At 40.7% G+C, this 20,790-nt stretch overlaps 1 protein-coding gene and 1 long non-coding RNA gene across 4 annotated transcripts in view; one reads left to right on the forward strand and one right to left on the reverse strand.

Moving 5' to 3' along the window:
- Positions 1-20,790, reverse strand: part of LOC116040360 (heparan sulfate glucosamine 3-O-sulfotransferase 5) — a 125,916-nt gene that overhangs the window by 63,524 nt on the left and 41,602 nt on the right. The gene's annotated exons all lie outside the window — the stretch shown is intronic.
- On the forward strand, positions 1,198-19,047 carry LOC116040370. Its single transcript, XR_004102652.2, has 4 exons — positions 1,198-1,399; positions 4,439-4,443; positions 7,437-7,438; positions 19,035-19,047. It is a non-coding gene; the product is annotated as an uncharacterized LOC116040370 (long non-coding RNA).

The raw sequence follows: 20,790 nt of genomic DNA on the forward strand, positions 1-20,790 counted from the left end.
AAGAAAAGTAGGCCTACGTCATTAGATGTGACAATGGCTAGTAAATACGCAAGAAGAAAGGTGGATGGGAAAAATTCAAAGAAAAGAGGGCCAAGTCTCTCAAGACAGAGCTTTTTGGTTGCAGTGCAACTGCCAGCAGCAGCAGCAGTAATGTTGTAGTCCTTGACGACCAAAGCAGCACTGCATCACTTAGCCAGAGTGTAGAGGACCAAGTGGAAGCTGAGCCTGAACATCCACAGCTTGGTCATGATGAGGGACAGGCAGCAGAGTTCATTTCACAACAGCAAGAGGTACTGGTAAGTGCCAGGAGCAGGACACATCATAATAGGCTGCCTTTATCCTTATCTTACTGAATTGCATAGTCAGCTATCAACATGGTTGTGCATCATGATTATGAAAATTATCGTGCCATTTAGTGCTGTCAAACTTAACGTGTTTAATCATTTCTGTTCTGTTGAAACATTAAACGCGTTAGAAATGAATCGCGGGTTGACCGTGATTTCACTTGGTTGTATATGAGAGGTTGTAGTGAGCTCACTTCTGCTGCTAGGATGAAGACTAGGGTATTAAACAGGAAAACAACAGGCATGCATTGGTACCATTCTAAACGTGCTAACAAACAGAGAAGGGGGCTAAATAATTCACCAAATTTAACCAAAAGTCTAACCAAAAAATCTTAGCTTGCACTTTCTGTCTGTCCTCCATCAGAGTGCAGTTTTTCCTTGTCTTTCATATTTGCATTTACTATTGTGGAACTGGCAAAGAGAAACAGACAAAATTGATAGGGCCTAGTCACTTTCATCATTTCACAGCCTTAATATGAATCAAAAGTGTAATATGACATTGACAGAATATTAAATACTGTAGGTTATTCAATGCAAATTGTTTAACACAAAGCAACACATTATATACATTTACATTATATTTGAATAGTTATAAGTTATAGTAGTAACTAACACTCTCAGTGTAGTTTTGGTATAGGCCTACAGAATATCTAATCCTCATGTTCAGGTACAGCAGTAGCCTACTTTATCTCTGAAAGTGTTGCCAGTAATACTCTGTACTGTTTTATAATTACAAGTTTGTGTAATTTGGGGTTTCTGTAGCCAGTGACATTTCATTATTTGTATTTTATTTTCAATGCAGATGTAATGGCATTGTAAATGTTTTTGTTTTTATTTGAAGCTGAGGCTTCATTAATAAACACAAGCCCAATTATCATCATTGGTTTTGAGATGTTACTTGCTGTGAATACCTTGTCTGATAGGCTACAGTATCGTGGCATAGTATCAGGACATCCTGGCTAGTGTCTGTCACGCACGGCTAGGGGCGAATGGCCGGATGATGGGCCTATTTGGGAGAAAGTCCAGGGCTGTTTTTTAGCCCCAGTACGTCCCTGGTATTGTATGTCAACCTCTGCACTTGCTCTCTTTATCTTTTAGTCTGAGTGGCCAGTTGTGTTCCTAAAGAGCCTTCTCCCATGGCTCAACTTTAGGATCACTGAGACTGAAGCAGCACGATGACAGAGGGAGTGGCAGCGGTGGAAGAAGTATTCAGATCCTTTACTTAAGTAAAAGTACTAATACCACACTGTAAAAGTACTCTGTTACAAGTCAAAGTCTTGAATGTTACTTAAATAAAAGTATGTAAGTGTCATCAGGAAAATGTACTTAAAGTATTAAATGTAAAAGTACTCAATGCAGAAAAATCCTCCCATTTTACTAACTGGAAAGGACCCAAACAGTTGTTCGTTTAATATTCTAATCATTTCAGCTGGACTTCAGGCCGTTATATTGTTGGTTTCATTTATAATAAAATATCAGATTTTATAAACTACATGTGTTTTGTATTTGAATCTTTACCTCACAAAGTCAAACTCTTTCCCAAGAACTCCCAAAACAATCCCCTGTGTTAATGCGTCCACAATGTCCCCTGCTGCTCTCCCAGTTGTGTTTGTTAATCAGTTTGGCTGTCTTTTGTGGGCTATAGCAGTAAAATAATTAACAATGACAAATAGCTCTGGTGTCCACACGCGCTTATCCTACCTCCACAGCTGCGGGGATCTCGCTCTTCTGCAACCTGTTTTTATCAGGCCACGGGAGCCAAACCAAGACTGCTAATGCATTAATTTATAACATGACCTGGCATCGGGCCGAGCCAGTCGCTCAGAGAGAGAGAGAGAGAAAGAGAGAGAGAGAGAGAAAGAGAGAGAGAAAGAGAGAGAGAGAGAGAAAGAGAGAGAGAAAGAGAGAGAGAGAGAGAGAGAGAGAGAGAGAGAGAAAGAAAGAGAGAGAGAGAGAGAGAGAGAGAGAGAGAGAGAGAGAGAGAGAGAGAAAGAAAGAGAGAGAGAGAGAGAGAAAGAGAGAGAGAGAGAGAGAGAGAGAGAGAAAAGGGGGAGAGGTTGGTGGTGTGAAAAACTGCAGTGTCACCACCAGTCCACTTTTAGCCCTTTTGCATCAGGTAACTGTGTAAGCGCTGATACAGCCCCAGGAAAACAGATGTCCTTGTATGCTGGATTGTTAATATTAATGGGTTCATCAAAGCCTGAGCTGTGTGGCGCCACATGCAGGCTAGTCTCGCATTGCCAGACCTTCCTCCACTGCGCTGCCGTGGAAGTTTTTTTTTTTTTTAGAAAACACCTGTGGGAACACGCGGACTTATTGGGACTTTGTCTTATTCACCGTATCCCCCAGAGTTAGATAAGTCCAGACATACCCTTCTCATCTCCGTGCACGTAGTATCTCTGTCTGGCGCACCCACCGCTAGCCTAGCCTAGCACAGATCCTGAGGTAACTGGCTCCATCTAGCCTACTGCTCCCAATAAGAGACAAAATAACGCCAACATTTTCCTATTTACATGTTGTAATTTGTATAGTCACAGCATGTACAAATAACAAGGTCACATGAGACACAGCCATCTTCTAACCGTATATAAACTGGGAACTATATTTTCAGAAGGTGAAGCACTGCTACTTCTGCTACTTGAGCGGAGTGATTTGCTCGCAGCACACGAGAAGCAAACCCATGGTGAGGAACGGAGAGTAACAAAGGGGCTTTTCAGGTGTTGCGCTAATCACTCCGCCCAAGGAGCAGTGCTTCGCCTTCTGAGAATATAGTTCCCAGTTTATATATGGTTAGAAGATGGCTGTGTGTCATGTGACCTTGTTATTTGTACACGCTGTGACTATACAAATTACAACATGTAAATAGGAACATGTTGGCGTTATTTTGTCTATTATTGGGAGCAGTAGGCTAGATGGAGCCAGTTACCTCCAGGATCTGTGCTAAGCTAGGTTAGCGGTGGGTGCGTCAGACAGAGTTACTACACGCACGGAGATGAGAAGGGTATGTATGGACTTATCTTTTATTAACTTAACTCTAGTGGATACGGTGAATAAACTAAAGTCCCAATAAGTCGCCGTTTTCCTTTAAGGAGGTGCAGACAATACAAATCCTGCCTCTTGGTGAAAAGCTAAAGGGAAAGATAGCACCTCAAACTCCTATGAATACAATGGGAACCTCCTCTTTATGTATTTATGTAAGTTCAGCAGTTTCAATGAAAAGGATTAATTTGGGGAATCTTGATGTACTGTGGATCATTTTATGTCAGAGCACCTGTACTCTCTCAACCATGGGGTCGGGACCAAAATTGGGGTTGCTTAAAGAACTATTTTGCTGATTTAAATCCAACTCTGTGTTATGGAAGTGTGGGCAGAGCCAACCTGTTCTCATTCCCTACTCGTAAAATACTGACGCTTGGTCAGTGGCTCTCAGTGTCAGATACCGACGCAAAAATCACTACTACAATATTTCTTGTTGTACGATGACGTTCGGCATGTACTCTGGTCGTCAAAGGATGTGCATTATATTATGCGATTCTGTGCAAGTAGCCAGTGTGTGTCCCACTTCTAGGTCTCTAGGTCTAGACCTTCCTCCACAGCGCTGCTGAGGAGGGTCTGGCTAGTCCACACAGCATTCTGGGATGGGAGAAAAACGTGCTCTGGTTTATTGGCATTTCTTTAAACCAATCACAATCATCTTGGGCGGCGCTAAGGGTCTTACGGAGCAACGGCACCTCTGCAAAATAGCCTTGGGAAAGAACTTGTTTTGGTGGAACGTGTACGTTCAAACGTTGTTTTAGTCGGGCAACAGAAAACTCAGATTGGACAGATAGTCTAGCTAGCTGTCTGGATTTACCCTGTAGAGATCTGAGGAGCAGTTAACCATAGTCCTCATAAATCCACCAGAGTTTAAAATGCCAACACAAAGAAAGCCCAAGCTAACGGATAGCCGGCTTAAATGAGTGAAATCCGGTGGAATTTCTATTGGCAACGGAGCAGTCCCGGAAGTGGAACGTCGTGGATATAGACTAGGGTGAACGAAACTTGTTTTGGTTTGCTTGTATCTGCGACCTCATTCTTTTGGTCATCCCCCAAAGCTCATGTCCATAGAGCATTGGAATGTGATTCAACTTGTAAATCAAGAGCTTCACCCTGAGGCACAGCTCCCTCTTAGTACAGCAGTTTGGCACAACACCCACATCTCTGACCACAAAATGCCAGAACCTGAGAGAGGTGTTTGTGGATTTTAACAAAGTCATCAGCAACAGTAAGCTCAGCCTACTTACTAGAGACATGATTATAATACATTCCTCCAGCTCCCCATGTTGCCGGCAGTAGGAATCGGGTCGGAGAAAGATTTGAATATTCAGTAACTATTTCATCAGTTAACTGCCATCCTGGCGCCCACACAGAAAGTAATGATGCCTCAAGTCAGTGAGTTTTAATGTGCCCGTGAAACAGGTAGCATAAATTGCAATAACTGTTAAAAACTAGCAGCTTTTTAAAGCATTAATTCCCTCTTCACATAATTGGATAGGACACCAAGGTGGCTGGCAATATTTTTTATGGGACTACCCTGTCAGAAGTGCAGATTGTCTTTTGAAGCAGAGTGATGGTTGAGTGCAAAGTGACAGTGAATCTTGGAAATGGGACTCCTTAGAACATTATTTGCCATAAATTACTGCAAGGATCTCTGCCCAAGGTCAGCTGTAAAAGTGACAGCCTTCAAGCAAAGCCCCGTCCAGCTCACCGTGGTACCATCAACCAACTTTACCAGCCTGTCCTGGTGTCTGTCCAGCCACTGGCCAGCTACAATGGGAGCATGACCCAGTCCAACGTGAAGGCCTTTTAAAGTTGGGCCAATAAAAGAAGGTCAGTCTCCAAGCAGACGCTTGTAGACAACTCATAACCGACCACAGCCAATTACTTGGCAGCTTCCATAAAGAGTTAAAAGGTTGAACTTTGAGATTGATTTGCTCTTGTGTGGCGCCTGGGGAAAGGACCCTGATGAGCGAACAGTCTATTTAGCAAAGACAATCCAATTTTAGTTTGGATGTCGATTGTAAAAGATTTGTAAAGGAACATTCGCAGACTCTGGTGGAATCTTGGAAAATATCAGTGGCTGCTGTATCGACAAATACTTAATGTCAACATTATTCTAATTTATTAGCTGAAATCACAGCGCCATTGATTAAAAAGGCTGCAAGTTCAATCAGCAAAGACCTGCCGTGGTTTTATAAAGGCCCCGTAACTGAGGTGAATGGTTGGAATCTTTTTTACGAGCTGTTTCTATCAGGTATATTAGCCAACTCGGATCGTTCAATCTAATTTATGGAGCAGAAATTATGTTGAATGTTGCTTTTGCAGGACTTCCATGTGCTCCGGAACAATGACGCTGGACCATGTAATAGTGCAGGATCTTATTTATGTATTCAGACAACATTCACGTCAAGGAGCACTGTTGTTGAAGGTCAGGAGCCTTTGGTCGTTCCTAAAGCTTAGTTCCATATAAATGCACGGATTATTTGTTGTTTTGTCGTTGGTGAAAAACAATATTGACCTTGTAGTTGAAAAAGGAGCCTCATATAGGAATGACATTTCCTCCTATAGAGTCCGTTCATTCACATTTGGAGATCGACACTTTTTGACTGGCGAGATGGTAGCGCCCGGAAACGACTGCTGAAGTAAGTCGTTCAAAACCTTTCTTTTTAGTAAACTCTGTGAACACAAACAATGTTCTCAGCAAGCAAATTCTCATGTTGTGTCGAGCCTTCTTAGTGTTTTAAAAATGTTGATTTTGATGCTATCATAGTAGTGCCCCTAGCACTCCCATTCAAAAGGCCATTTGACCGAAAAACGAAGATACGGTAAATCTTAAAATTGGCCCTTCCGTCCTAATTATGCTTTTAAACTAAAGTTTGACTCAGGTACATTCACAAAAAGACCCTAGGTTGCATTTTGGCGAGAGTTACGCTTTAAAGGGATACTTCACCGATTTAGCATTAAGCATTGTATTAGTAGAAACACGGTAATATTTTTGAATGACCGTGATTCCCTCCCTCATGTCCCCTGAGAGGAGAGATCTCTGTATTGTGTGTCTGGAAAAAATCTTCCGATGACGTATAACGACAATTTTTGCGTCATCGGAAGATTTTTTGCCCAGAGGCAATGGACTATAGCCAGTACTAGGAGCTACTTCCGCATGTTTTCAACCCGCCCATAGGGGGTTGGACTGTTGTCTTTCTCCGAAGATTCCAGCCATCTTGAATTTTCGCTACTCCCTTCTCAGCAGAAAACTTTTAGATAGATAGATTTATTCATCTCGAAGGAAATTTTAGAACAACAATTATGTGCATTCAAACTACCGCACACGTGTACCACCGGGATACATTGGTACAGATCGGAGAATATGCAGGACACTTTATTACAGACGGAATACTCGACACAGCTTCGCTCACTTGCTATGGAGTCCAGCGGTGTTGCTCGATGCCTCTGGCCGGTAAAGGGACATCATCAGCGGGGAACGTTGAACGAGTGTGACAGTAGAAAGCTAACGCAGGCCACCTGTTCCACCCATCAATCCTGCTTGCAAGTGTCCGCTCATTAGACAACAAACTGGACTACATCTAACTTCAACGAAACTCCCAACGCGAGTTCAGAGACTGCTGTGTTTTTGTTGTTGTGGAAACATGGCTGAACAACAGCTATCGCCGGGTAAGACTAGTGGAGGTGGGCTGTTCTAACACGGACTGGTGCTTGTATCCAACTAACTGCTAACTGCTGGTGGAGTTTGTGACTGTTAAATGCCGACCATTCTACATTCCACGCAAATATATAAGTTTATACTCTGTGTTTACAGCCCACCAAGCGCTAATGCTAGTAGCTATGTGTCAGCTGAACTTTACAGAGCATATGTGTGTGCACTAAATGTAGCCTGTTTCATATGTAGTTTTTAGATAATGTCGTTTTTATTTATTTTAAATTGTGTAACCACTTGAGCCACGTGAAACGTTGTTTCGTATATATGGTTGAAATGACAATAAAACACACTTGAGTTGAACGTTGCCTCACTGTCTGTCTGTCTGTAAACGCTAGGCGTGGCTTAGGAGTAGACGCTAAAGCAGCGAAGCAAGTGCATTCTGGGATTTGGTGTCTTTCATCCACATGAGCCAAAAACACATTTTCTGGTTTTTCTCGGCCTAGAAGCCACCAATTTCTAAAATAAATTCACATTTCTACTACATAAGTGGCCCAATTTAAAGATATAGTCATCTTTCCAACAGTGAAATATCCCTTTAACATGACCATCCATTTAATTGTTTGACCATAACAGATTTCTTCCTCACAAAGACTGACAATTACTGTACATCTCTGGTCACACTGACACACAGTAACTCAGTAAGTCAGTTTTTTGCCAACTAAGTTTCAACATAGGATGCTATTTGGCCTCATGACATCAAATGACATCTACTCTCATATACAATCCTAAAAAAGTAAGTAAAGTAAATTATTGATAAAGAGTTTCATTATTAAATCAATTGAAATAAATCAACTAGAGATCATCTTGCGTAGGGATCACACCAGCCCCCTCGTGACTGCCTCTTGCATGGTTGTGACGCTATCGCAGTGACAAAATCCACAAATCTGTCCACAAACAGACATACAGACATATAAACACCTACCAAAGCACTCAAAACCGCCTCTGTGGAAGTTTCTGCTACAGGACCCTGACCCCTCTCCAGTAACAGTCATTCAGTTTGTCGTCTCGCATTGCCAGACCTAACTCCACAGCCAACAGATTGTCTGGCCATAGGAGAAAAAACGGTCAGGGGTTCTTTGCATTTCTTTAAACCTACCACAATCGTCTTGGACGGCCCTACATGTAAGCTCTGGACGCAGTGAGCATGGCTCTTCAAAATAGTCTCGGGAAGGAACTTGTTTTAGTGGAACATTTGCACCCCGCAAAAGAAAACACCACATACAATATTAAATGAAGTTAACTAGTGACACAATATAGTAATGTGAGCTATTTAAATTAGCTGGATACATGGTTCAACGTCATTTGCTCTTACCAGTATATTGCTGTGTGTACATCTTACACAGCAATCCCACCCATCGGTCCCAAAACGTCCCAGTTAGAGACGAAACGCGTAAACATATTCTTTGTAAATCTTTACAATCATTCCCCAAATAAACCCAGCAGGCCTGCCATGTTGCAAGATCCAAATATTCCTTAAAACTTGCCATTTTCAGCCTGTAACGTTGCTCAGAGGTTCCGGTTAATGTTGCTCAATCCAACCAGAGTTTAAAGTTAACACAGAGAGGAGAAAGTCAGGAACTTCTTGCGGCACTGGAACTATCTGGTAGGGCTGCAGCTATTGATTATTTTAGTAATCGAGTATTCTACCGATTATTCCATCAATTAATCGAGTAATCGGATAAGAAATACTTAGTAAACAGCAATAGTAAATATTTATTATTGCTGTGTACTAAAAAAAGGAAACCTGTCTTTTTTAAAAAAGCAACATTTTTTTATTGCCAAATTCCAAGTACATTTTTGGTGGCCCAAATGTTAATTTTTTTCACCCCCTTCCCCTTCTTGCCTCTGGCTCTTTGAACTGGATATGCAAAAGAGCTGTTCACTAACCAGAGGGTAAATGTGACTGTACAAAGCTTACAGCAGGGCTATTCAACTACACTGTTCTGGGGGACACATTTTCAGAAGGCTAATACACAGTGAGGAGAAAGAATAAAGAATGCAGACATCACCGGCATGATGACGCCATGCTGGGGGGAGGAGCCGGTTTGTCTCCGGCAGCAGCTAAGTCTCCAAAGATTAGTAGCAAACTAATAAACAGTTAGACTACAAACCAACAGCTCTCGTTTTAGCTTGTTGGTAAAACATGGCTATTTGCAGAGTAGCATGTTGTAGGCTAGTTGTGTAAAACAGCGCAGTGGACGAGAGCAGCAGACGTTAGTTAGCTACCTTGTGTCTGGTTCGCTCCGTGGAATGAATGAGTACACTGGATGTTTTCTACAGAGATGATGTAGTAGCATGTTTGCAGCTTAAAATGATCCCAAACTTTCTGTCGTTTTCTCTCGCCTGTCTCTTCTCTTAGACCCTCGCTATTTTCGTCTTTGTTCATTTGTAATCTGGGCTGTCAGTCTCGTGCATAGACAGAATATAAACGGTCTTGTGTCCACAGAAGCATCAACCGGTTGTGTGCGCTAGTAATTATCCTCCGTGCGGAAACACAGTGAGCTGTACAACCTTAATTACATTGATTTTATTTTTATTTTTTTTTATTTTTTTTTATTTATTTATTTATTCGGGACAGTACACATTAATGAACAATCTAACATTTCTGTAAAGACTGTAAATGAGCCCGGTTATAGCATAAATGCTAATTTTCACCTGTAGTCCCGAGGCAGGAAGACAACAACATACAAAATAATACAACACAAAAGAATATGACAATATACAATATCAAACATGAAACACATTAGCTCACATTCAGGCAGATTACATTACATCAATAAAATTAGTCAAAATGATGACATAACTGGGAACTTTTAAGATGGTGTTTAAGGTGCTTTTTAAATGTGCAGTAAGTTGGACATTCTCTAATGTTTGTTGTTCCAAAAATGTCCTCCTCTGATAGACAGAACAGTTTGTCCAAAGGCAGTTTTTCTATGCGGGATCTCTATATCTCCTCTAAATGAAGCTCTGGTACAACAACCTCTGTCAGACCTTGGTTTAATGTATGTAGAAAGTGAAGGTGGGGCCAGTCCATGAAAAACTTTATAAATCAAACAGCTATTTTTAAAATGACTACAATTTTCAAAGTTGAGCATATTGTATTTTCCCAAAATATTACACTGATGGAATGACAAAGGTTTTTGATCAAGTATTTTTATAGATTTTTTGAATAACATTTCTAAGGGTTTTAAAATTGTATTTCCAGTGAGTGACCAGGTTGTGATGCAGTAATCTATATGTGAGAATATCATTGAATGTAGAAACATTTTAGTAGAAGTAGTTGTCATTGATGGTCTGATTTATTTAAAATTTTGTAAATTGAATTTGATTCTATTCGCTGTAAGGTTGATGTGTTTTTTAAATGAAAGTGTTGGGTCCAGTGTGACACCGAGGTACTTGAACTCCTCTACAATGTCAAGTTCCACTCCCCCCAGGAACACATTGGACCGCTCCAGTTTTATGGTTTTTTTTGTGAAAGTCATAGCAACAGTTTTCTTTTTGTTCAGTAATAGGCAGGATTTAAGCAGCCAATGCTGTATATTCTCCAGTGCTGATGTAAGGATGGATGATGATTCCTGTGTGCTTTTAGCAGGTGTAAAAATAACCGCATCATCAGCATACATTTGAAAATAGACTTTTTGACAAACATTTGGCAAATCATTTATATATACAGAGAACAATACTGGTCCCAAAATAGAGCCTTGTGGGACCCCTGCTGAACATTCAAGGTAAGACGACTTAGTGCCACTAACACTCACAGATTGTCTTCTGTTGGACAAGTAAGATTGAAACCAAACTAGCGCATCTTCTGCAAAGTTGAAGTGAGTCAGTTTAGACAGAAGGGCTCGATGATCTACTGTATCGAACGCCTTCTTTAAATCCAAAAAGACTGCACCAACACAGATGGTTTTATCAAGCAAGGATTTCACTGTTTCTATGAATACACAATTTGCCGTCTCTGTGGAGTGGTACTGGCGAAACCCAAATTGCATGGGATGCAGGAGAGGATGGCCGTGGCTGAGGTGTTTATTCAGCAGCTTGGCGATCCACTTTGGAAATGTTTGTTTTGTCTCCTGATTTAAAAATTGGTGAGACTATAGCCACCTTCCATTCTGATGGAACAACTGCCATTTTAATTGATAGATTTATCAGATGTGTTATCGGGCATACCAGCACATCTTTGTGTATTTTTGAAAAATGTGTGTCAAGGCCATACGCATCTTTGGCCTTTGAGGGTTTCATAGAATTAATAATGTTAGCCACTTCCAGATCAGTTATTTGCTCTAACCTGAAAACCGGCTGTCCAGGATTAATAGGCTTACGAGCTATCTCTGAGGGACTAAACATTTGTGTTATTTCATTAACAGAGTTAATAAAGAAATTATTGAATTCTGTTGCTAATTCTTTTGGATTATTTATCAGGTCGTTGTTAACTTTTATTTCCAATCTATCATTATCCATTTTATTTTGCTTTCCAATTAGTTTATTAATATTTTACCATATTAGTTTGCCATTTCCATTTGCACTTGTAATGACATCCAAGAAAAAATTTGCCTTGGCTTTACGTAGGGTTTGAGTTGTTTTATTTCTCAGGGAAGTAAATCTTTGCCTATCAATGGTAAGACCAGATTTTAAAAAACACTTTAAGTAAGATGTCTCTTTCTTTCATAAGTATTTTGCAGTGATTATTCAGCCAGGGTAGATGATTTCCCCTTTTTTTACCTTTTCCTCTTTTTATAAAAGGTTCCATAACATCTCTAATTTTAGCGTTAAGTATCTGGGAATTGGTTTCAATATCATTATCAGAAAACAATTCAGACCAATTTACTTCATTTAGAATAATATCAAGATTTTGATGTAGATGTTTTGGAATAAAATTGTAATGGTTATGAAATGTAGATGAATTAGATCGCTTTTTACTTAATTTTCGGGAACGAAGCTTCGAGGCAAAGAATTTTGCTTCGAGGATTTTTTGTAATCGAATTATTTGAGTTATTCGAGGAATCGTTTCAGCCTTACTATCTGGTAAATTGTCGTTGATATATACTATATATACTATACAGTAGGTGGCAAACCGAAGAAGTCAAATAGTCTTTTCAACAGCAGCGAGTGACCAATCTGCTTTTTGAAAGCACAACTGACTGATGTTTAGTTTAGTTTATTAAGGATCCCCATTAGCTGACACCTTGACGACCAGCTAGTCTTCCTCGGGTCCAACACTACATTTAATCAAACAATACTGAAACATTTCCTAACATATACAAAAAGAAATTAAAAAAAAAATATATAAAAAATAAAATAAAATACATGCAACAATATCTGCCAACAAAACTAAGTAACAAAAACAAAAAATTACACATATAATTAAATAAAAACAATAACAAACCAAGCAAATAGAGAAATATCGTGAAAACAAAGTTATATATTACAATATATTACATGGCTAACATGCTTACATTAACAAAGACACACAATCAGAAACCTCATAATAAGTAATTTAAATGAAGGTAAGATTTGACTTTCTTTTTAAAATGGTTCTTTCCTGTGATAAAACGAATGTTACTAGGGATTTTATTCCACAAAGAACTTGCTCTGTAAACAAAAGTTTTTTTCAAGTTGTTGGATTTTGGTAAAGGTGACATCATCTGCCCCCTACTGGCTCCTCTTGTTAAATAAGTGTGGATATCTGAACTGTATGTTATGTTATCAAAAATAAATGATGGTGTCTGACTTTGAAGAGTGCAACAAAGTAAGCACATTGGCTAATAATCTTTTTTCAACACTCAACCATTTAAGACATTCATGCATTTTAACTACATTGGACCTAAAATTACACTTTAAAACAAGTCTTACAGCTTTATTTTGTGCTACTTGAAGTTTTCTAATTTGGGTTTTTGAAGCGGATGACCAGATTACTGAGCAATAATCTAAGTGATATAGAACTAAAGAGCAAACAATTTGCCTTAATAAAGAAGATGATAGCAATGGTGAGCATTTCCTTGTAGTGGCAACTGCTCTTCCCATCATAGTAACCATATAGTCAATGTGATCAGACCACGACAATGCACTATCAAGCCATAGTCCTAAAAGCTTAACTTTATTTACTTGTTTTATAGGTTGGCCTGCAACTTCAAGATTCAATTTAGGCCCCTGTGCTAATTTATATTTAGAGCCAAATACCATACAGACTGTTTTTGATGCATTTAGCTCAAGTTTGTTTGATTTTATCCAATTTAGTACCATGTTGAGCTCCCTAGATAGAACCTGATTAAGCTCAGAACATGTAGATGCAGCATAATGGAGGGTAGTATCATCAGCATACATTGTTAAACTTGCTTGTCCAATTGCAAGTGGCAGATCATTGGTAAAAACTGCAAAAAGAAGGGGCCCTAGGCAACTCCCCTGTGGAACGCCACAGTCTAATACCTTGCTATTTGAAAAAGTGCCATTGTAATATACTCTGTGTTCTACCTGACAAGTAACTACCTAGCCACAAAATAGCTGAGTGTTTAAAACCATAACAGCTAAGTTTACCAATTAAGAGATCATGATCCATCACATCAAAAGCAGCACTGAAATTTAGCATAACTGTGCCCACAAGCATCGACCGGTCAATTGATGTCAGCCAGCTATCAGACATTTGTAACATAGCGGTTCCAGTTGAGTGACCAGCTCTGTATGCATGTTGGAACATAGATGTTAAACCAATGTGTAGTCTATATCCATGACCTTTCACTTCCGGGATTGCGCTGCTCTTTGGCCGGATGTCCATTACCTTCCTCTTTCTTTGTGATGGCGTTCTAACCTCCGGTGGATTTGTGAGGACTATGGTTAACTGCTCCTCAGATCTCTGCAGGGTAAATCCAGACAGCTAGCTAGACTATCTGTCCAATCTGAGTTTTCTGTTGAACGACTAAAACTACTTTTGACCGTACATACGTTCCACCAAAACAAGTTCCTTCCCGAGACTATTTTGCAGCGGCACCATGGCTCTGTCCGGAGCTTAGGACCACCCAAGATGCCAAATGCCAATAAACCAGAGCTCTCCCATCCAGGAATGCTGTGTGGACTAGCCAGACCCTCCTCCGCATCGCTGTAGAGGAAGGTCTGGCAATAAGAGACTAACCAATGTGTGACCTCCGGTGTACAGCCGACAGTGTTAGTGTGAGTGTGCTATGTGTAGTTTACTGACATCACACCATATAATATGACCTCTTGATGTACACAGCTTGCCAACCTTCCAGGCTGCCTCGTGCAGCTTTAATAAGAAAAATGTAATCCCTCGCTATCTCAGACTGGCCCGCAACATTTGCTCAGACAGTCCGTCAGACTCGGTGACATGCGTATTCCTCCACACAGGGTGACGGTGGCATGCGATAGCGCCGGGCTTATTCTGTTCTCTGTGATCATTTCTGTGCAGTCAATCACGCTGCGCTGTCACCAGCACCAGCCCGGCCTTCAGTCGGGGCTGCACCGCCTTCATGGAGAATAAACACCACCCGCTCTCTGTCTCCTCGCCGCCTCCACGCTCCTCTGCTGACTGGCAACAGCTCATCTTGTGACAGTGCGGCGTACAGCGGCAGTGCGTGTGTGCCAGAGATAGGCCTGCTCTGAGCTTCCATATAATGGTCCTCTTTTCAGCCTTTCTGCAGCCTTTCATAATGCTGTGTCAGGCTTCCACACTGATTCATGCTAATGATCTCAGCTGATGCAATTTGTAAGGCACATAGATGGGACCAGTCATAGCCGAGCTCTGCAAATGTGTTTTCTCTTTTCTCTCTGTTTGTCTGTTTGTCAAGTGTGTATTCTCAAGTGTCTTGCATGCTGATAGGAATTGAGGTTTAAAGGGAAAAGAAAGCATTGTTAGCGACTGTGTGTGTCAGGATAAGCTTAATGAGGAGGTGGTGGAGGAATAAATGAACACAAACAGTGTTGTTAGAAATCAATACCTTATCTCCCATGCATCAGATAAGACTGGCAGCCTGATTAGACTGTGAGTATATTTTAATTAGAGGTTTGTTCTTTAAAGGGTCAGTTCACCAAAACTAACAATTAAGAACATGTTTTCTCACTTTTCTTGAGTGTTATTTGATCTTGCCATTTGCGTAATTTACAGTAATAATCAAAACTGGCCAGTGCAACCCCCCCCCCCCCCCCCCCAAAAAAAAAAAGCTTAAATAATTTCCTTTACATAAATAACCATAAATTGTTGCAGAAAAATTCACCAGAATGCAGAACAACTAAGTGTTTGTTGCTCAAAATTTCAATATTGCTCAAAAGTGGAGATCTCAAATCCCCCCCCCCAATATTGAACCCAAAGTTACGCCCTAGGGTCTTGCAGATAGTTTTGGTTTATTTGCCTGGATTTTAAAGCTGCACTAACTTAACAAATGGCATAATAACAATGTATGAGATGGCCTTGTGTGATGCTTGTTCTGGTTCACTGTCTCTCCGCTCTCATCCACCTGGTTTCAGTGAAAAAGCTCTGATAAAGCCACTAAACACTACCTGCTCAGCAGCAAACAGACACAGTTAGAGACTAGCTGGTGAACATAGTGGAGCATTTAGAAGCTAAAGAGACAGATATTTCCCTCGGATAGGATGAAACAACACATTCTCACTCCCATCGTGTAACATACGGATGCTTGGTCAGGTGCCTTTGGCGTTGTTATTGACGCTAAAAGTCTCCTTTAGCATCATACCTAAACACGCTTCATCTAAATGCGCTGGGTCGGGACTAGATGTGGCTCGGAAGTAGAGTGGTTGCCCCTCAACCACAAGGTTGGCGGATCAATCCCAGGCTCCTCCGGCCACATGTCAAAGCTTCAAGCTGCTTCCGTGTTCTACTTTGCCGGCATTTAACCAATAGTGTCTCTGCAACAAAGTGATGTCATGCCGCATGGGTTGCTGTTTCTGTGTGGAGTCAAAAGGGTCTAACTCTGTGCCACCGCATAACTATAGATGTGTTAAAAAATAATGAGAATATATATACATATATATCCGAGTCCTGATCGGGAGGTAACGTCCGATTCCAATCGAGTCTGAAACCACGTGATCGGGCCCGATTTCCGATCATGTGATCAGATCTGGACATCCCTAAACTGGACAGTTGGGTTTAGGTAAAGAAGAACGGGACAGTTGGGTTTAGGAAAAGTATTCTTCTTTTTCAAGCCAAGTATTGTTAAACTTACACTTCCCCATAGCTGAAGAATAAAATCTGTTTTATGTCTGTGGTACAATCTGAAAGAGACTCGCGGCAATAACACCAAAGCTGATTGGCTGCAACAGAAGTTACATGTTGGTCTCATTTGTAGTCGTAATACAGCGAAATTATATTTGGACTAGCAAAGAAAGAACTACAACACCACAAAATAATTAAAAAAAAGAGCATAAGAGGTAGCGTTGCATGGACGTAGGAAAATTAAGAACACAATACTTCAGTGAATTTAAGACTTTTTAAGGCCTAACATTTTGATATTGAAATTTTACATTTTTTAAGACTTTTTACCCTGTTGTTCGTGTATTTCAAAACTATTATGGCATACAGGTGTGTAAATTTAAATCTTACAAAGGGGGGAATGTATCACTTTTGTTTTATCTCTTATACTCCTATTTTAATCTAGTACTTTAATAGTTACTTTAACAGTTTATCTAATTAATTGAAAGAGCATGAGGAGTTTGAGTGACCTCATATGGGGATGTTGGTTGCTGCGAAGTCCAATGAGAAGTGTGGGCCTGTTTTGTGGCTATGGGTAAAAGGAACGATTGCTGAAGGAAGGTCAGTCATTATTTTTCTACAGAAAAATTGCTCAGGGTCTTGGGCGCCTGGGTAGCTCACCTGGACGAAACGAAAACCTGGTCTAAAGTCAATAACACAGCATTTCATTGTTATTTTAACGGAGCATTAGTAAAATGCTCCTAGGCTCGTGCCTATGCTTGTTATACACACACGGACACACAGCAGCACACACACATGCAGAAGATTACAAATAATAATATTACGGTGCAAATCCTCTATCATAATAGCAATGCTCCAAGGTCCAAACGCGCCTGGCTTTTAAAGGGAATGGGAGATGATCTCTGATTGGTTGATTACATGTTACGCCCAAAACACACCTATGATTAATGAAGACACTAAGTACAACTCTTTAGAACCATGCGCCCGGCACACGGACCCTTTTCTCCGCCGTCAAACTAGCAAAAGTGGATTTGTACACGCCCTAAACGCGCTTCACGCCATGTACTAGATTATTAAAATAGGGCCCCTAAGGGCCACACTGGAAAATGAGAATCACATCAAGGGCAAAGCATGTAGATTATTGACGTGCTTTTATTTAGAAAAAGTCAGATATCTTTGAGTGTATTATTGTATGTGTCATATAGTCTTCTCACTTACAGTTTGGTCGAAGTAAAGCCCTAAAAAAGTCAGAAAAAGTAACTCAGCCATCATGGAAAAAGTGCCAAAAAAGGTTAAAAAAGCAACCAAATTCATCAGAAAAAGTGCAAAAAAAAAAAAACGGTTAAAAAAGCACCAAAATGCATCGGCAAAAGTGACAAAAACTTCAGAAACAGTGACAAAAATTTGGTGTGCCGAAACTCGTTCTGAACCTTAACTGATATGCAGGCTGGATCAAAATCTGCGAGGGGCCACATTTGGCCCGTGGGCCTTGAGTTTGACACATTGCACTAGATGATTGTTCTGTGTCAGTGAGAGAAAGTGCTATATCATTGCCACAGGTTGATCCAATAGAAGTGTTGTGAGAGCAATTGGGATGTTAAAAGGGCAACTTTAAACAACCCAAGATTGTTTGACCAAAAGCCTATAATTTAGAGAACACTTTGGCGACCAAACGTTTTAAAAGGTGGAAAACAAACCACCTTTTCAAAACCCCCTTCACAGTAATGATCAACTTTTTGCCCACATTCTCTAAAAAAAGACAAATTGCTAAAGCACTTCAGAGGAGACTGCATGATGGTTAAGAGACGACTAGCACTCCCCTACCCTTCCTGCCAGGACAGATGTGAAAGCTTTTAAAGCGACTGCAAGTGTTCATTAGAGATAAGGGAGTTTGTCTGCCCACGTAATTGCCCAGCTCTGTGGCAGACTGCATGTGCCAGCAAACGATTACCAGTATGACAGCGGCCTGCCAGGCTGCAGCAGCTGCTCTTGTTCCCTGACATTTAGACCCATTTAGGCTCATTAGAACTAAGACGCCAGCAGAGCCTTTTGTGTTTGCCTGCTTTGCTCACAGAAGATAAATGAGTGGCAACTTCAAGTGCCTGTGTTTTTAAGTGTGGTTTGACAAGTCTGGAGCGGCAGGACAGGCACTTTCCTTATCTGAATACGTCTGTATATTCCACAAGACTGTGAGAGCTAACTGAAAAATGTGAGCAGTAACCAAAAGTTCTTCATCACATCAGTAAGCTGCAGGTTTGTCACTGATGGATATTCACAAGGTAAGATTATTTGTACAAAGCATTCCATGCACAAGACAATTCAAAGTGCTTAGACAGTGAGATTAATGAATGAAAACAGAACTAAGAGTCTACAGCCATGCTAGACTCTTAACATGGCAAAGAGTGACTGAGGTGTGTCTCAATTCAGATTCTTCTGAGTACACTTACATGTAGTTACTGTGTACATAGTCTCGCTTTGCCAGACCTTCCTCCACAGCGTTGTGGAGGAGGTGCTCACTATTGTCTTGGGTGGCGTTGAGCACCTGGTGTCGCTGCAAAATAGCCTCGGGAAGCAACTTCAAAAGTAGTTTTTAGTCATGCAACAGAAAACTCAGATTGGACAGATAGTCTAGCTAGCTGTCTGGATTTACCCTGCAGAGATCTGAGGAGCAGTTAACCATAGTCCTCACAAATCCACCAGAGGTTAGAACGCCAACACAGTGAAAGAGGAAGGTAACGGACATCCGGCCGAAAAGAAGGACATCTGGTTGAATTTCCGGCGGCAACGGTGCAATCCCGGAAGTGGAACGTCGTGGATATAGACTACTTTGTACACTGTGTACTCACTTGTGACCTTTTGTTAAAAGTCTACAGTAGCAGATGCAATTGTCCCATTAACATTTGTAATTTTAGGATTCAAATTGTTGTAAGTTGTAAGTTGTTTGTTCCTCATAGAAATGACCTTGTTAGTGTTTGCTCTGATGTTGACAGTCATTTTAAACAAAACACAGGAATCACCAGATGTGGCAAAATCAGTTCCTACAACCCCAGAGATATTGGGACACTTAAAGGTGTCATGGCGTGCATCTTGTTTAGAATGGGCTCTTTGAGACAGTCTACTATACCCACGACGTTTCACTTCCGGGATTGCGCCATTGCCACTGGAAATTCCGCCAGATGCACCTCTTTTCGGCCGGGTGTCCGTCCCCTTCCTCTGTCTCTGTGTTGGCGTTCTAACCTCTGGTGGATTTGTGAGGACCATGGTTAACTGCTCCTCAGATCTCTGCAGGGTAAATCCAGATAGCTAGCTAGACTATCTGTCCAATCTGAGATTTCTGTTGCACGACTAAAACTACTTTAGAACGTACACATGTTCCACCAAAACAAGTTCCTTTCCGTGGTTATTTTGCAGAGGCACCGTTGCTCTGTCCGGCGCCAAAGACGATTGTGATTGGTTTAAAGAAATGCCAATAAATCAGAGAAGGTTTTTCTCAGAGACAGGAAGTGGTTAAGGAAGAATACTGACGGTGTTACACCTGAGAAGTTTAAAGGATCAAAACACTTTGTTGAATCGATTTCTTGTCAAAACTGGAGTATGAAATGTTGAAGGTGCTGTTAATTGATCAACAGCAGATCACAGTTTAATATTGGAACATTTAATCTCTGCGACAGGGGCCCTCGGAACATCTGCTGTTATCTTTTGTTTTTAGCAAAGCAAAGCTTGTTGAATCTCTTGTTGCCAAAGCAACAACAGAGGCGATGAGGCGCAGGGTCTAATGTCTCTTGCATGTTGCCTTTAAAACATCTGCGGTTAATTAGCTCACTAACTACAAACTACACACACTTTTGGTTTAAAGAGAGTGCTTTTCTTCTTCTATCCCAGAATAAATAGTACATAATAATCCCATAACCCAAACCTAACCCTATCAGATCCTCGAAAGGGTCACAGAGCCTTCAACATACAACAATTGTCTCCACATAAAGCATTAGGCACTGTGAAAAAGGGTCATGTACATTTGATATATTAGATGTCAACAGCACCCAAAATCCTTAGTTTTACTGTGTGGTCGTGTGTAGTGATTTTATTAATTGTCAATTTGTTTGGGAATATGCATTAAGGGAAGTTTGGGGTGCCCTGCTGAAGCTGCTGCCCCCCGCAACCCATCCATCGTTGTCCGCTTATGGACAACGATGGATGGATGGATGGATGGTAATAAGTGACATTATCTTGATAAAATAATTGAAACAGTTACACTACTATTGCATTTTATATAGGGTAACTTGTAATTGGTAACCTATTACATTTCCTAAGTAACCTAAACTTTGTACATTGAATTTTAAATGTCAATGTAGTAAAATGAAGAAGTGAAACAATAGTTTTGAAACTAGTCAGCACTAAAGTTTATACTGTGTAGTTAGTGGGGAAGCATGCCGAGGCACCAGTGTGGTCCTATTAGTTTGGATTCTGCAGTTCCTGTTGGCTGATGAGTGTCTCTACCAGACACTATGTTT

The sequence above is a fragment of the Sander lucioperca genome, chromosome 19 (assembly GCF_008315115.2).
Source record: "Sander lucioperca isolate FBNREF2018 chromosome 19, SLUC_FBN_1.2, whole genome shotgun sequence".
Classification (NCBI taxonomy): domain Eukaryota; kingdom Metazoa; phylum Chordata; class Actinopteri; order Perciformes; family Percidae; genus Sander; species Sander lucioperca.